This window comes from Haliotis rubra, unplaced genomic scaffold (genome assembly GCF_003918875.1).
Source record: "Haliotis rubra isolate DU_JTF1 unplaced genomic scaffold, ASM391887v1 Scf203, whole genome shotgun sequence".
Classification (NCBI taxonomy): Eukaryota; Metazoa; Mollusca; class Gastropoda; order Lepetellida; family Haliotidae; genus Haliotis; species Haliotis rubra.
The window spans coordinates 1,156,155-1,171,887 of NW_025766037.1; positions in this window are offsets into that span (position 1 = coordinate 1,156,155).

Below are 15,733 nucleotides of genomic sequence, written 5' to 3' on the forward strand. Positions count from 1 at the left end.
TAATGGGAGGACCCTGTGCAATATAGAGGGGAGAATAGTGGGAGGACCCTGTGCAATATAGAGGGGAGAATAGTGGGAGGAGCCTGTGCAATATTGAGGGGAGAATAGTGGGAGAGGAGCCTGAGAATGTGGGAGGGCCTGTATAGAGGGGAGAATAATGGGGAGGAGCCTGTGCAATATAGAGGGAGGAGAATAATGGGAGGAGCCTGTGCAATATAGAGGGAGAATAGTGGGAGGACCCTGTGCATTATAGAGGGGAGAATAGTGGGAGGAGCCACATATGCAATATAGAGGGAGAATAGTGGGAGGAGCCTGTGCAATATAGAGGGGAGAATAGTGGGAGGAGCCTGTGCAATATAGAGGGGAGAATAGTGTGAGGAGCCTGTGCAATATTGAGGGGAGAATAGTGGGAGGAGCCTGTGCAATATTGAGGGGAGAATAGTGTGAGGAGCCTGTGCAATATTGAGGGGAGAATAGTGGGAGGAGCCTGTGCAATATTGAGGGGAGAATAGTGGGAGGAGCCTGTGCAATATTGAGGGGAGAATAGTTGGAGGAGCCTGTGCAAGAGCCTGCATATACAGAGGAATAAAAGTCGGAGGAGCCTGTAGAACATAGAGGGGAGAATAGTGGGAAGAGCCTGCAAATAAAGAAGGAGAATTGTGGGAGGGGCCTGTGTAATATAGAGGGTGAATAGTGGGAGGAGCCTGCATGATATTGAAAGGAAAATAATGGGAGGAGCCAGTGTTATATATAGAGGGGTGAATAGCTGGAGGAGCCTGCATGATATAGAAAGGAAAATAATGGGAGGAGCCAGTGTTATATATAGAGGGGTGAATAGTGGGAGGAGCCTGCATGATATTGAAAGGAAAATAATGGGAGGAGCCAGTGTTATATATAGATTGCGGTCGCAACACCAAGAAAGGCATAAACAATGATCACACGTCCGCCAGAAACGCACCGACCTGTTGCGCAAAACACAAAATGACATCCGCCGCGGTTCCGCCCCTCGACCCGCGCCATCATGTCGTATCATTATCCGCCGCAGTGTTCCACCGACTCAGCCGTTTTGCAAGCACAAACAAGAAACGACACGTCCACCGACTCCTAAAATGCCAAACAAGAAATGACACAATGCTACGTTGTTCCACCGATCCCGGTTGACGGCACAAACAGCCCATCGACATACGTCCGTTGTGAAACGCACCGGACTCCGGAACAGCGCACAAACAGAAATGACACATACGTCCGCCGAAACGCATCGACCTGCCGCTTTACACAAACAGAAGCCGACACATACGTCCGTCAGAAACGCACTGACCTGCACAAACAGTAGCCGACACATACGTCCGCCAGAAACGCACTGACCATTGTTACGGCATAAACAGAAATGATTACATACAAGTCCGTTGTGAAACGAATTTGACCTCGAAGCAAGGCATAAACAGAAATGATTACATCTCGTTGTGAAACGCACCGGACCCCAAGAAAGCATGGCATAATTAGAAGGATATATGTCTGTTAGAAATGCTTCTTGACTTGCAAGATGAGTAAGCAAAGGATACATCTTTCCAAAATTATTGACACGGAAAATATGGAATAAAAGGATGTATTTTAGAAATGCTTTGACTCTGGAAAGACAGGCATAAATAAAGGAAATATTCATAGAAATTCATTTACGAAAGGCAGGTAAAATAAAGGATATATCAGAAATTATTGACACTGGGAAGGTGGAAATTAAAGTATAGAAATCCTGCTTTACTGTAACGGATGATTGATTAATGATGAGAATGAGGATTGTGTTTTTTACTACAGACTGAAACATATTTATTTTTCTTCTGCATATTATCTACTCTCACCTATATGGGTAGCCATTATTACACGAAGGATTGTTGTTAAGATTGTGGCACAAATATCGCCCATTTCAATACCCACCTTTGTGGTTCTTCAAATTTTGGGAGGGAAGGATTCCTTTAATCCAAATGAATCCTTTGCTGAGGTCATCTGGGGGAACAACATGTCTGTGTGATTTCTGAGATGAAAGATACTGTTATGTTATAGGTTAAACTTTTTTGTTCAAATATCTGAATAGGGGTGAGAAGCAAAATTCCAGGAAGTTATTGATCAGGGTTGCTATTGAAAAGCAACCTACATGCTACAACACCGAAGTCTCTGTCAGGTATGGGAGTTGTGATTAACTTAGCGCTTAAGATCGCTTTTACAACAGCACTCCAGATCTTTCTGGACAGATCTTGACCGGGATTTCTTGGCAGATGCACATCTGTTGACCAAATCAGGGTCAGCATTAATAATAGATGACATTTGACAGTATCAGGTTATCTCATCTGGAAATAAGGAACGCGAAACGTTGTGCAATAGTAATAAAAACATGCAGGTGGTGCTTCCTCCCGGAGCCAGGGAGGGCAAGAGTCATTACAGTATCAGAAGCCCACACCCGCAACAAAGCATGCTCACAGCAGTTTGCTGTCAGAATGTTGTGCGTGTTCAGCTCGCAGCGACAGATGCAGCCAGATTTCCTTGATTAAACAGGGACAGCAACACCTACCGCATTGAAGAAGTTTGTAGATTGTTGGTGGTCAGAGGTTAACTTTGTACCTATGTCTTTTTCACAAAAGAATAAAAACCATGGCCCTTTTCTTGCTTGTTTATTCTCTGTTGTTTGGTGAGGTAAAGATGAATAATGGAGACCCTGTGCAATATAGAGGGGAGAATAGTGGGAGGAGCCTGTGTAATATAGGAGAGGGGAGAATAGTGGAGACCCCAGTAATATAGAGGGAGAATATGGGAGGAGCCTGTGTCATATAGAGGGGAGAATAGTGGAGGAGCCTGTGTAATATAGGAGGAGAATAGTGGAGGACCCCTGTGCAATATAGAGGGGAGAATAGTGGAGAACCCCAGCAACATAGAGGAGAACAGTGGAGGAGCCCAGCAATATCGATGCATAACAGTGATAACTCAGCAACAAGGTATGCTATTAAATGTATTAACCTGCCATCGATGGCTAAACAGCGTGGCTATCCCAGCAACACAGATGCATAACAAAGTGATGGTTCGCATCACAGATGAAGAACATGGCTATTCGCGCAACACAGTATGCATAAATAAAGTGATGGTTCACAAATACAGAGTGTATTAACAAATGCATGACCCTGTGCAATATAGAGGGAGAATGCGGGAGTGACCCCAGCAACATAGAGGAGAATAGTGGGAGGAGCCCGTGCACATTGAGGAAGAATGCGGAGGAGCCTGCAAAAACAGAGTGAGAACAGTGATGAGCCCGCAGCAACATAACGAGGAAGAACAACGATATTCGGCAACACAGAGTGAGAACAGTGATGAACCGTGCACACAGAGGAGAACAGTGATGAGCCCAGCAACACAGAGTATAAACAGTATAAGCCCAGCAACACAGAGGAGCAACAGTGATGGTTCGTGCAACATAGAGGAGAACAGTGAGAGCCCAGCAATACTGAGGAGAATAGTGAGGAGCCTGTGCAATACTGAGGGAGAATAGCGTGAGGAGCCCAGCACATTGAGGGGAGAATAGTGTGATGAGCCCGTGCAACACTGAGGGGAGAATATGGGAGGAGCCCAGCACATTGAGGGGAGAATAGCTGAGGAGCCTGTGCAAGAGCCCGCATATACACAGAGTGAACAAAAGCCTGAGGAGCTCTGTAGAACATAGAGGAGAATAGTGGAAGAGCCTGCAAATAAAGAAGGAGAATTGTGGGAGGGGCCTGTATATAGAGGGTGAATAGTGGAGGAACCTACGATGATATTGAAAGGAAAAATAATGGGAGGAGCCAGCAATGTTATATATAGAGGGTGAACCCGACGATACAGAAAGCGAAAAATAGTGGAGGAACTGCAATGATACAGAAAGGAAAAATAGCGGAGGAATCCTACGACAAGAATAGAAAGGAAAAATAGTGGGAGGAGCCTGCATGATATAGAAAGGAAATAGTGGGAGGAACCTGCATGATATAGAAAGGAAAATAATGGGAGGAGCCAGTGTTATAATAGAGAAGAGAATAGTGGGAGGAACCCGCATGATATTGAAAGAAAAATAATGGAGGAGCCAGTGTGATATATAGAGGGGAATGAGTGGGAGGAGCCCGTATATATAGAAAGGAAAATAATGGGAGGAGCCAGTGTTTTATATAGTGAAAAGGAAAAATAAATGGGAGGAACCTGGCATGATATAGAAAGGAAAATAGTGGAAAATGATATAGAAAGGAAAATAATGGGGAGGAGCCAGTGTTATATATAGAGGGGAGAATAGTGGGAGGAGCCTGCATGATATAGAAAGGAAAATAATGGGAGGAGCCAGTGAAAAGGAATATGGAGGAACCTGGTGAAGGAATAAGTGGGAGGAGCCTGCATGATATAGAAAGGAAAATAATGGGAGGAACCTGCATGATATAGAAAGGAAAATAGTGGGAGGAGCCTGCATGATATAGAAAGGAAATAGTGGGAGGAACCTGCATGATATAGAAAGGAAAATAATGGGAGGAGCCAGTGTTATATATAGAGGGTGAAGAGTGGGAGGAGCCTGCATGATATAGAAAGGAAAATAATGGGAGGAGCCAGTGTTATATATAGAGGGAGAATAGTGGGAGGAGCCTGCATGATATAGAAAGGAAATAATGGGAGGAACCTGCATGATATATAAATGGAGGCCAGTGTTAATAGTGGTGAAGAGTGGAGGAGCCTGATATGATAGGAAAAATAGAGAGGAGCTAGTGAATAATAATGGGAGGAGCCAGTGTATAGAAAGTATATATAGAAAGGAATAGTGGAGGAGCCGTAGTGATATAGAAAGGGAAATAGTGGAGGAGCCTGCATGATATTGAAAGGAAAATAATGGGAGGAGCCAGTGCATATATAGAAGGGTGAATAGTGGAAGAGCTCTGTATATATAGAAAGGAAAAATAATGGAGGAGCCTGCATGATATAGAAAGGAAAATAGTGAAATAATGGGAGGAACCAGTGTGATATATAGAAAAGAGGGGAGGAGCAATAGTGGAAAATAAATGAGGAGCCTGCATGATATAGAAAGGGAAATAATGGGAGGAACCTGTATGATATAGAAAGGAAAAATAATGGAGGAGAACCAGTATATATAGAGGGGAAATAGTGGGAGGAGCCTGCATGATATGGAAGAAAGGAAAATAATGGGAGGAACCTAGTATTATATATAGAAAGGAGAATAGTGGGAGGAGCCTGTACGATATAGAAAGGAAAATAGTGGGCCAGTGTTATATATAGAGGGGTGAAGGATAGAAAGGAAAATAATGGGAGGAGCCAGTGTTATATATAGAGGGTGAAGAGTGGGAGGAGCCTGCATGATATAGAAAGGAAAATAATGGGAGGAACCTGCATGATATAGAGAGGGTGAATAGTGGAGAGTGGGAGAACCCGTACGATACAGAAAGGAAAAATGGGATGAACCTGCACGATATATGAAGGAAAACAATGGAGGAGCCCGTACGATACAGAGGAAGAAAATAGTGATGGAGCCTGCATGATACAGAAAGGAAATAGTGGACGAACCTGCATGGATATAGAAAGAGAAAAGTAATGAAGACGATGAACCCATGATATAGAGGGTGGAAAATAGTAGGAGGAGCTCTGCATGATGGCATAGAAGGAAAATAGTGGGAGGAGCCTGCATGATACAGAAAGGGAAAATAAGTGGGAGGAACCCGCATGATATAGAAAGGTGACAGGATCCGAACCCGCATGACATAGAAAGAGGAAAAACAGTGGGAGGAACCTGCAATGATATAGAAAGAAAATAGTGGAGGAGCCTGTACGATATAGGGAAATAAAGAGAACAGTGATACAGAGAGGGTGAAGAGTGGAGGAGCCTGCATACATAGAAAATGGAAAATAGTGGGAGGAGCCTGTATGATATAGAAAGGAAAATGAGTGGGAGGACAGCATGATATAGAAAGCGAAACAAGTGAGGAGCCAGTGTTAGAATAGAGAGAGGTAGAGGAGGAGGCCTGCATGACATGAGAAAGGAAAACAATGTGAGGAAAGATGGAGGAAATAGTGGGAGGAGCCAGTGTGTGATATAGAGGAGGGAGAATAGTGGAGGAGCCCAGCATGATATAGAGGAAAGGAAAATAATGGAGGAGCCCAGTGTTATATAGAGGGAGAATAGTGGGAGGAGCCTGCATGATATAGAAAGGAAAATAGTGGAGGAGCCAGTCATATACAGATGGTGAAGTGGGAAAACCTGTGACAGAAAGGAAACAAATGAGTGGGGAACTTACAGGAGGAAGCAGATATAGAGAAAGAAAAAGGAAAAACAATGGGGAAGAAAGCTGCATATACAGAAGTTGAGACTGTGTGAGTGGCAGAGTGGCCTAACGACTTAACACGTGGCAATGGCAGGGGAGTGCTTTGCAAGACACAGCGTTGTCGCAATCCGCTGATGATTCCCAGTTCCAACGACCTCGTGTTACCACCTCTGAGGGTGACATGAACACTTAATGTCGATCTGTCGTCTCCCAGCACCTAACAGACGACAGGTAGTCTGCGAGGACCCTGAGGCCATTGTTGGAGAGAAGTAGATTTCAACATATCTCTCAGGAATTGTTCACTAGTTTAAATCAGTCATTAATTCCTAGATACGAAAAAGGGTAAGTTGTCCTTAGATAAGACTGGCGTACTGTCGGATTATCCCGACTGATTATATGTATAGAATTACCTAGACTAAAGCTTATTCTCTGAATATATATACATCTTCTTGGCAGAAACAAATAATTCCTTTTGAATTGAAAAGGAGCCCCAGTTAGATGTGAGATTCAGATGTCTGAACCTGGACTCGAGGAAATCTAGACTTGCTTCATTTAGAGCATTGGAATTGCTTCATTTACAGCATTGGAATTGCTTCATTTAGAGCATTGGAATTGCTTCATTTAGAGCATTGGAATTGCAGAATGGGCTGGGGAGACGGGAAAATAATACCGTTCATGGACCGTACCATAAACTATCAAGAATTACCAAATATCCAAGGAATTATACTTAGCACAGCCTTGGGGGCGAGGCTGGAGAGGACTCTACGTTGCCTCTTAACAGGCTGCAGGGCCAGTCGTCACATGGATTGACATTTAGCCCCGGAAATATATTTATCTTATTTTACAATATATATCTACAAAATAAAATTAACATCCTAATGGAGACAGGAACAACGTTTAATTTCAGATCAGAGACAATCTAGATTTCCCGTATCATTGACTTGAGGTATATTAAATTTACACTTACGGAGACTTTCCTCTAAGACCGCCTTTAACATTGACTTTTCTCTTTGCATTGTTGCTGATTATATTCATTCGTATGATTCCAGATAGCATTCAGACGTTGTATTCAACGTTGGCAATGGTTTTGCTAACATTGCCAACGTTGGGCCAACGTCCGAATGCTATCTGGGGAAATGTGTTCAAGAAACTTTGATTTCTAATAATAACAAATATATCACTGCTCAGTGAACAATCTCAATACTCCTGAAATTCCGGGTTATAATTGGCCTTCACTAACCCATGCTTGTCGTAAGAGGCGACTAACGGGATCAGGTGGTCAGGCTCGCTGACTTGGTTGACACATGTCATGGTATCCCATGCGTAGATTGATGCTGATGATGTTGATCACTGGATTGTCTAGTCCAGACTAGATTATTTACAGAACGCCGTCATATAGCTGGGAAACAACAAACGAACTGAACAGTTTCAAGCGTATAACGTCCACAATCAGAGAGTGACTTCCTTGTGCCTTTCATTGTACATCAAGAAAGAAGTTGGATGAGGCGCACGTACAATCGTCCAGTCCTTGCCACTGGTGATAGATGGTGCTGAAGTCTGCAGTCGTCATGCGAAGTCTGCAACAATCCAGTTCCCCCGTGTCGGCTGAAAACATTTTGTCCCAGTAATAAAGTTATCCTGTTTATAGAGATATATTTGCTAAGTACGAGGCTGATTTTCCCCTTTTCCTTGTTGGGTTCCTTCTTCAATATATTAACATTGATCCACCATGGAAATTATTACAAGTTCTAAACGATGGCTTTGACGGAATCAGTCGGACAAACCATACTTGTCGTTCGGAATACCCCGTGTTAACCTTTTCGAGTTTGCGCGATTAGAAAACACATTCCGAATGTCACTTTCTCCTGTCTGGTAAGTGACGCTCTGACTGGTCACATTTGAGGTCATTCTGACCAGAAGTGAGTGAGTGAGTTTAGTTTTACGCCCGTTTTGGCAATATTCCAGAAATATCACGATGGGGGACACCAGAAATGGGCTTCACACATTGTACCTATGTGGGGAATTGAACCCGGGCCTTCGGCGTGATGAGAGAATGCTTTAGCCACTAGGCTACCCGACAGACCCCCTGACCAGAAGAGTTAAGGGGATGTCCACAGATCTTTGAGCGGTAGCGAGGTCGAAGATCCCATTATGATGAGATTGAAATATTCTGTTATTGTATCAGTATAAAAATGGTGACTGCTTGCATCCTGGCGTATCAGGTGATATGATGCAAATTTTTTATGTTATGTATTCAGCAGTTCCTAGCTAGGTTGACATAATAGAGTACAGATTGGGTGTACAATGACAATTGAAACCCCACAGATGTTCATCAGACAGAGTGTTTTTATTGTTGTTGTAGTTACCACATTCAGCAATTTTCAAGCCTCAATAACTTTTAAATAATCATCTGGATCAGAGAATTAAGTGACTGACATCATGAGGATTGGTCTACGGAATTTGGACACAAAGATATATATCATCCGATCCCGGTAAGTCGGATGGATTGCTAAAGGTCAAAGGTCAATTCTGACCCTCACCCTCACAGGTACCGGCCTGTCCGTTTCAAAGCTCTCGTAAGCCTAAGATCTCGTAACTTTTCTCGTAGCATTCTTACCTCCTATGTTATTAGGAATGGTACGAGATAAGTTACGATACCTTAAGCTTACGAGAGCTTTGTGAAACGGGGCCCAGGTACAGAGGAATACACAGAGCAGAACAGAACGTTATTGCTTTTCAGGGCGTAAGACATCGGCATATGAAGATCACAATGATTGCAAATGTATATACATTTACACAAATGCTCTCTTAACGTAACGAGACGCTCTTCCCATTGAGAACGCACCGTGAGCGCGTACACGCGTGCACATAGTATTCGACACAATAGGGTTGTTCCCACAGTGATTCTTTCTATATCCTCACTGATAATGTCAACAGCGAGCACCCAGGTTGATATTTATCATGGCTTGTACAGGGAGATGAAAAAAGAACGTTCAAACGGAGATCCAGCCGAGTCTATTGTTTCTGCAAGGGCGAACGCAACAACCTTAGCGAGCGTATAGTAACCTCCAGACGTGTTGTGCACGTCAGAACGTTACACGGAAGTTCAACTTGTAACGTCACACCGTTTGGGCCTCTGATGACGTTACGATGATTGGCGTGTAACCGTGATAACGTTACAATGCTGTGCGACTACCTGAGATGATGTTATACTGCTTGGCGAGCGCATTTGATAACGTTACAATGCATAGAGAAAGGCAAGCAAGTCCGGCGTGGGATCCTGATGTTTATGTTGCAGGGCGCCAGTGTTCATGTTGCAGGTCGCCAGTGTTCATGTAGCAGGGCGTCTGTGTTCATGTTGCAGGGCGTCTGTGTTCATGTTGCAGGGCGTCTGTGTTCATGTTGCAGGGCGTCTGTGTTCATGTTGCAGGGCGCCAGTGTTCATGTTGCAGGGCGCCTGTGTTCATGTTGCAGGGCGTCTGTGTTCATGTTGCAGGGCATCAGTGTTCATGTTGCAGGGTGCCAGTGTTCATATTGCAGGGCGTCGGTGCTCATGTTGCAGGGCGTCTGTGTTCATGTTGCAGGTCGCCAGTGTTCATGTTGCAGAGCGTCTGTGCTCATGTTGAAGGGCGTCTGTGTTCATGTTGCAGATCATCAGTGTTCATGTTGCAGGGCGCCAGTGTTCATGTTGCAGGGCGTCGGTGTTCATGTTGCAGGGCGTCTGTGTTCATTTTGCAGGGCGTCTGTGTTCATGTTGCAAGGCGTCTGTGTTCATGTTGCAGGGCGTCTGTGTTCATGTTGCAGGGCACCAGTGTTCATGTTGCAGATCATCAGTGTTCATGTTGCAGGGCGCCAGTGTTCATGTTGCAGGGCGTCTGTGTTCATGTTGCAGGGCGTCTGTGTTCATGTTGCAGGGCGTCTGTGTTCATGTTGCAGGGCACCAGTGTTCATGTTGCAGATCATCAGTGTTCATGTTGCAGGGCGTCTGTGTTCATGTTGCAGATCATCAGTGTTCATGTTGCAGGGCGTCTGTGTTCATGTTGCAGGGCGTCTGTGTTCATGTTGCAGGGCGTCGGTGTTCATATTGCAGGGCACCAGTGTTCATGTTGCAGGGTGTCTATGTTCATGTTGCAGGGTGTCTATGTTCATGTTGCTGGCGTCTATGTTCATGTTGCAAGGCGCCAGTGTTCATGTTGCAGGGCGTCTGTGTTAATGTTGCAGAGCGTCTGTGTTCATGTTGCAGGGCGTCTGCGTTCATGTTGCAGGGCGTCTGTGTTCATGTTGCAGGGCGTCTGTGTTCATGTTGCAAGGCGTCTGTGTTCATGTTGCAGGGCGTCTATGTTCATGTTGCAGGGCGTCTGTGTTCATGTTGCAGGGCGTCTGTGTTCATGTTGCAGGGCGTCTGTGTTCATGTTGCAAGGCGTCTATGTTCATGTTGCAAGGCGTCTATGTTCATGTTGCAAGGCGTCTATGTTCATGTTGCAGGGCGTCTGTGTTCATGTTGCAGGGCGCCAGTGTTCATGTTGCAGGGCGCCAGTGTTCATTTTTGCAGGCCGTCTGTGTTCATGTTGCAGGGCGTCTGTGTTCATGTTGCAGGGGTCTGTGTTCATGTTGCAGAGCGCCAGTGTTCATGTTGCAGGGCGCCAGTGTTCATGTTGCAGGGCGCCAGTGTTCATGTTGCAGGGCGCCAGTGTTCATGTTGCAAGGCGTCTGTGTTCATGTTGCAGGGCGTCTGTGTTCATGTTGCAGGGCGTCTGTGTTCATATTGCAGGGCATCTGTGTTCATGTTGCAGGGCGCCAATGTTCATGTTGCAGGGCGCCAGTGTTCATGTTGCAGGGCGTCAGTGTTCATGTTGCAGGGCGTCTGTGTTCATGTTGCAGGGCGTCTGTGTTAATGTTGCAGGGCGCCAGTGTTCATGTTGCAGGGTGTCTGTGTTAATGTTGCTCATCATCAGTGTTCATGTTGCTGGGCGTCTGTGTTAATGTTGCAGGGCGTCAGTGTTCATGTTGCAGGGCGCCAGTGTTCATGTTGCAGGGTGTGTGTGTTCATGTTGCTCATCATCAGTGTTCATGTTGCAGGGCGCCAGTGTTCATGTTGCAGAGCGTCAGAGTTCATGTTGCAGTTTGCCGATGTTCATGTTTCACGGAGCCGATCTTAATGTTGTAAGATGCGCTGTTCATGTTTCAAGGTGCCGATGCCCATGTTGCTATGTGAGATTGTTCCAGGAAACGTCAAAGCCAATTCTCCTTGCAGGAATCAGATGCCACGTGCTGTGTTGGAGTTTACTAACAAGGTCTGAACAGGGATTCCGTGCCCGCTCATTTGAATTCTTTCGTTCGGGAGGAATGCATGCTTTATAGCGTTGTTATTCATAAAGCGGATGAATATCTGATCATATAGCTGCGTTTGAATGAGTAGTTCTCTGAACCTGATACAATGAGACAGGAGACGCGTTCGGAGAATGTTGGTAGCGTACGGACATAAAGATGATATTTCACATAAAACGCTGAAGTATCTGATTCAGTTTGACATATATAGGTGTATAATAAGGCTGCTGTGAGTGAGTGAGTGAGTTTGAGGTAACACCGCTTCGAACAGTATTCCAGTCAGCTTGGTGGGTTGGTTGGTTTGTTGTTAAATGCCACACTCAGCAACATTCCAGCTATATGGCGACGGATTGTAAATGTTCGAGTCTGGACCAGACAATCCAGTGATCAACATCATGGGCATCGGTCTACGGAATTGGGATACCATGACATGTGTCAACCAAGTCAGCGAGCCTGACCACCCGATCCCGTTAGTCGCCTCTTACGACAAGCATGGGTTATTGAATATCAAATCTAACCCGGATCTTCACGGGGCGCAAGGATGTTTATAGTCTGTGATACAGACCCTGAAGCAAATATATCAGACTAGTTGTTAGTCTAGGATGTTTAAAGGATGTCTTGTTTCCATGGAATAACTCGCTGTCCCATCCAGATCTTCCTGATGGGGACCATCCTCCGTGGTGTAGACGTTAGAGCGTCCGCCCGGAGAGCGGAAGGTCGCGGGTTCGATCCCCGACCGCGTCATACCAAAAGACGTTAAAATACGGTACTTGTTGATCTCTGCCTGGCGCTCGGCATAAATGGGTACAACAAGGACTGGTCAGCTCGGAGTCAGTATAATGTGTCTGAGTAGGGTATTCATGCTACACTGCGGCATGGTATCACAGTGGGCTAGCACTATAAAACCAGCTTTAGTCTGGGCTAGTACAAGCAGCCGCGCATACACATACACACGCTTGTACGTCGTCATATGAGCGAACTATTCTCCAGCGCGACGTTAAACCCAATTTCACCTCACCTCACCTGATGGGAATGTATCCTACCTGGCTGATCATTACCAGGAAGCCACGGTAACCATGCACGAGCTCAAGTCAGCTACCGGACCCTCTCCCAAAACTTCTTACCCCGAGCTTCACGGGGGGAGACAAGCATGGGTTGCTGAAGACCAATTCTAACCCGGATCTTCTCGGGCTCCAGTAAGCTTGGAAGGGGAGGAAAGCCCTTAATGATGCAGATCTCAGACCTTTACCTCTTTGGTGAAACCCTGGAGGACAGGTAGGCGCTCACAAACCTAGAAAACAAAATCTGTACGAACCTAACTTCGAGACACAATCAGAGGTTCCTGTTGTGTCTAAGGAACGCAACTCTGCACGTAGGATCACGGCACCTCGGACAAGGCTGTGGGAATAGAATAGAATAGAATAGAATACAATAATACTTTAATGCCTTTTCAGGAATTTGTGTTACATCAGCAGAGCTACTGACACATTAGAGAGATACCTAACATATTTACATAAATTCTTTGATTTAGGCATCTTCACATTTGTTTAAGAGAGATATGGTACTTGGAATAATATCTCTCTTAATAAGAATAAGAAGTAATATAACCAACAGGAAGTTCAAATCAGTTGTAATCTTAAATCGTCATGTATATAATATATTCACTCATTAAATAATACGAGACAACTCTTTTCCCGTCTTCATTTATGCCTTGGCATCGTGGCCTAGATAACACTGAGCGAGTTTGCTAACGAGGTCTGAATAGAGTTTCTTTGCTGGCTCATTTAAATTCTTTTGGTTGAGGCGGAAAGCATTCTTTATGGCGTTGTTGTTCGAAAAACAAATAAAAACCTAATCATATAGTCCGACTGGCTTCGTTTGTGGGAATAATTCTCTGAACCTGATATAAAAGAGGCAGAACGGGCGTTCTGAGAATATTGTTGAGTAAGTGAGTAAGTATGGTAATACGCCGCTTTTAGCAATATTCCAGCAATATTATGGCGGAGGACGAGAATATTGGTAGCGTACAGACATTAAGTGAGTGTATGACTATGGTTTTACGCCGCTTTTAGCAATATTCCAGCAATATTACGTCGGAGGACACCAGAAATGGGCTTCACACACTGTACCCATGTGGGGTATCAAACCCGGGTCTTCGCCGTGACGAGTGAACGCTTGAACTACTAGACTACACCACCGCTCCTACAGACATTAAGATGACATTTCATATAAAACGCTTAAGTACATGGGATCGGGTGGTCAGGCTCGCTGGCTTGGTTGACACATGTCATCGGTTCCCAATTGCGCAGGTCGATGCTCATGCTGTTGATCACTGGATTGTCTGGTCCAGACTCGATTATTTACAGACCGCCGCCATATAGCTTGAATATTGCTGATTGCGGCGTAAAACTAAACTCACTCATTCACTTAAGTACCTGGATCAGTCAGATAGACACGTGAAAACCTGATCGCGTGTTAGTGAGTGAGTGAGTTGGGTTCAACGCCGCTATAAACAGTATTTCAGTTATATCACGGATCGTGTGTCAGCTTGATGCGGAGGAAACTGGTTTCAGATGTTTAATTTGTTAAAACTCACGAGCAATGGTCTGGTGCTTACAAACCTTAAAATGTAATCGGAACGAAACGAGTTTCGAACTACAGTCATAGGTTTCGGGCGTTTCCAGGGTAAGCAACCCTGCACACCGTGTGAGTGGGTTTAATTTTACGCCGCAATCAGCAATATACCAGGTATATGGCGACGGTCGAGTCTGGACCAAACAGTCCAGTGATCAACAGCATGAGCGGATTGATCTTCGGAATTGGGGTACGATGACATGTGTCAACCAAGTCGGCGAGCCGGACCATCCTATCCCGTTAGTCGCCTCTTACGACACGCATGGGTAACTGAAGATTAATTCTAACCCGGATCTTCACGGGTCCTCTGCACATCAGATGTGTCATCTGTGGCAGACATGATTGGCTAGTTTGTCAAACAGACTCTTAGGTGAGGTGAGGTGAAATTGGGTTTAACGTCGTGCTTGAGAATATTTCGCTCATATGACGACGTACATGCGCGTGTATGTGTATGTGCGGCTGCTTGTACTAGCCCAGACTGAAGCTGGTTTTATAGTGCTAGCCCACTGAGATACTATGCCGCAGTGAAGCATGAATACCCCACTCACACACATTATACTGACTCCGAGCCGACTAGTCCTTGTTGTACCCATTAATGCCGAGCGCCAGGCAGAGACCAACAAGTACCATATTTTAACGTCTTTTGGTATGACGCGGTCGGGGATCGAACCCGTGACCTTCCGCTCTCCGGGCGGACGCGCTAACCACTACACCACGGAGGCGGTCAAACAGACTCTGCAGCAAATATACCCAATACAGCCCATACATAAAAAGGTATGTGGCAAATTTACATTTCCACAGATTCTGAAAATGCAGAAAGTCTCCAAACTTCACTTTATTTAACATAATTTAGGAACTGTTTTTGATGCAAAACCTGTTTATTTCACAGACTAGATGTCTAATGACTGAGTCACCTGTGTCCTGGGAACGCTGTAACCAACAGGAAGTCGAAATCAGTTGTAATCTTAAATCTTCATGTAAATTTCATATTCGTTCATTAAACACTTTGAGACCACCCTTCTCATGTCTTCATTTATGTTTTGGCATGTCGGCGAGATACCAGTAATTGCTCGAGAAAAGCTCGTGCAACTCATGCATCTAAGGGCACTTCTGTCTACATGATGACGTCACTGATAGTCACGCTGTATTCGGGTGCTGAATTGTGGGTATTGGGCGGATAGGTCTTGCGTGTGCGCGCGCATATTCGTGTATGGCTACATACGTGCTTATTTGCCATCTGTTCGTGTACGGCCATGGCAGTCGGGTTATGTTTGAAATACCAGAAGGGTTTTCGATGAGTAGAAATTACATAGCAGAACACGTGCCGTGAGCTCAACCTTCTCAGGTGCCAGTCGGCAGAACAAGCACTTCACTTTTCACGTGCAGTGACCCAGTCCGTGGTATCGTGCACGTGCAAGCACGAGGCATCGTGTGAACGCACATTT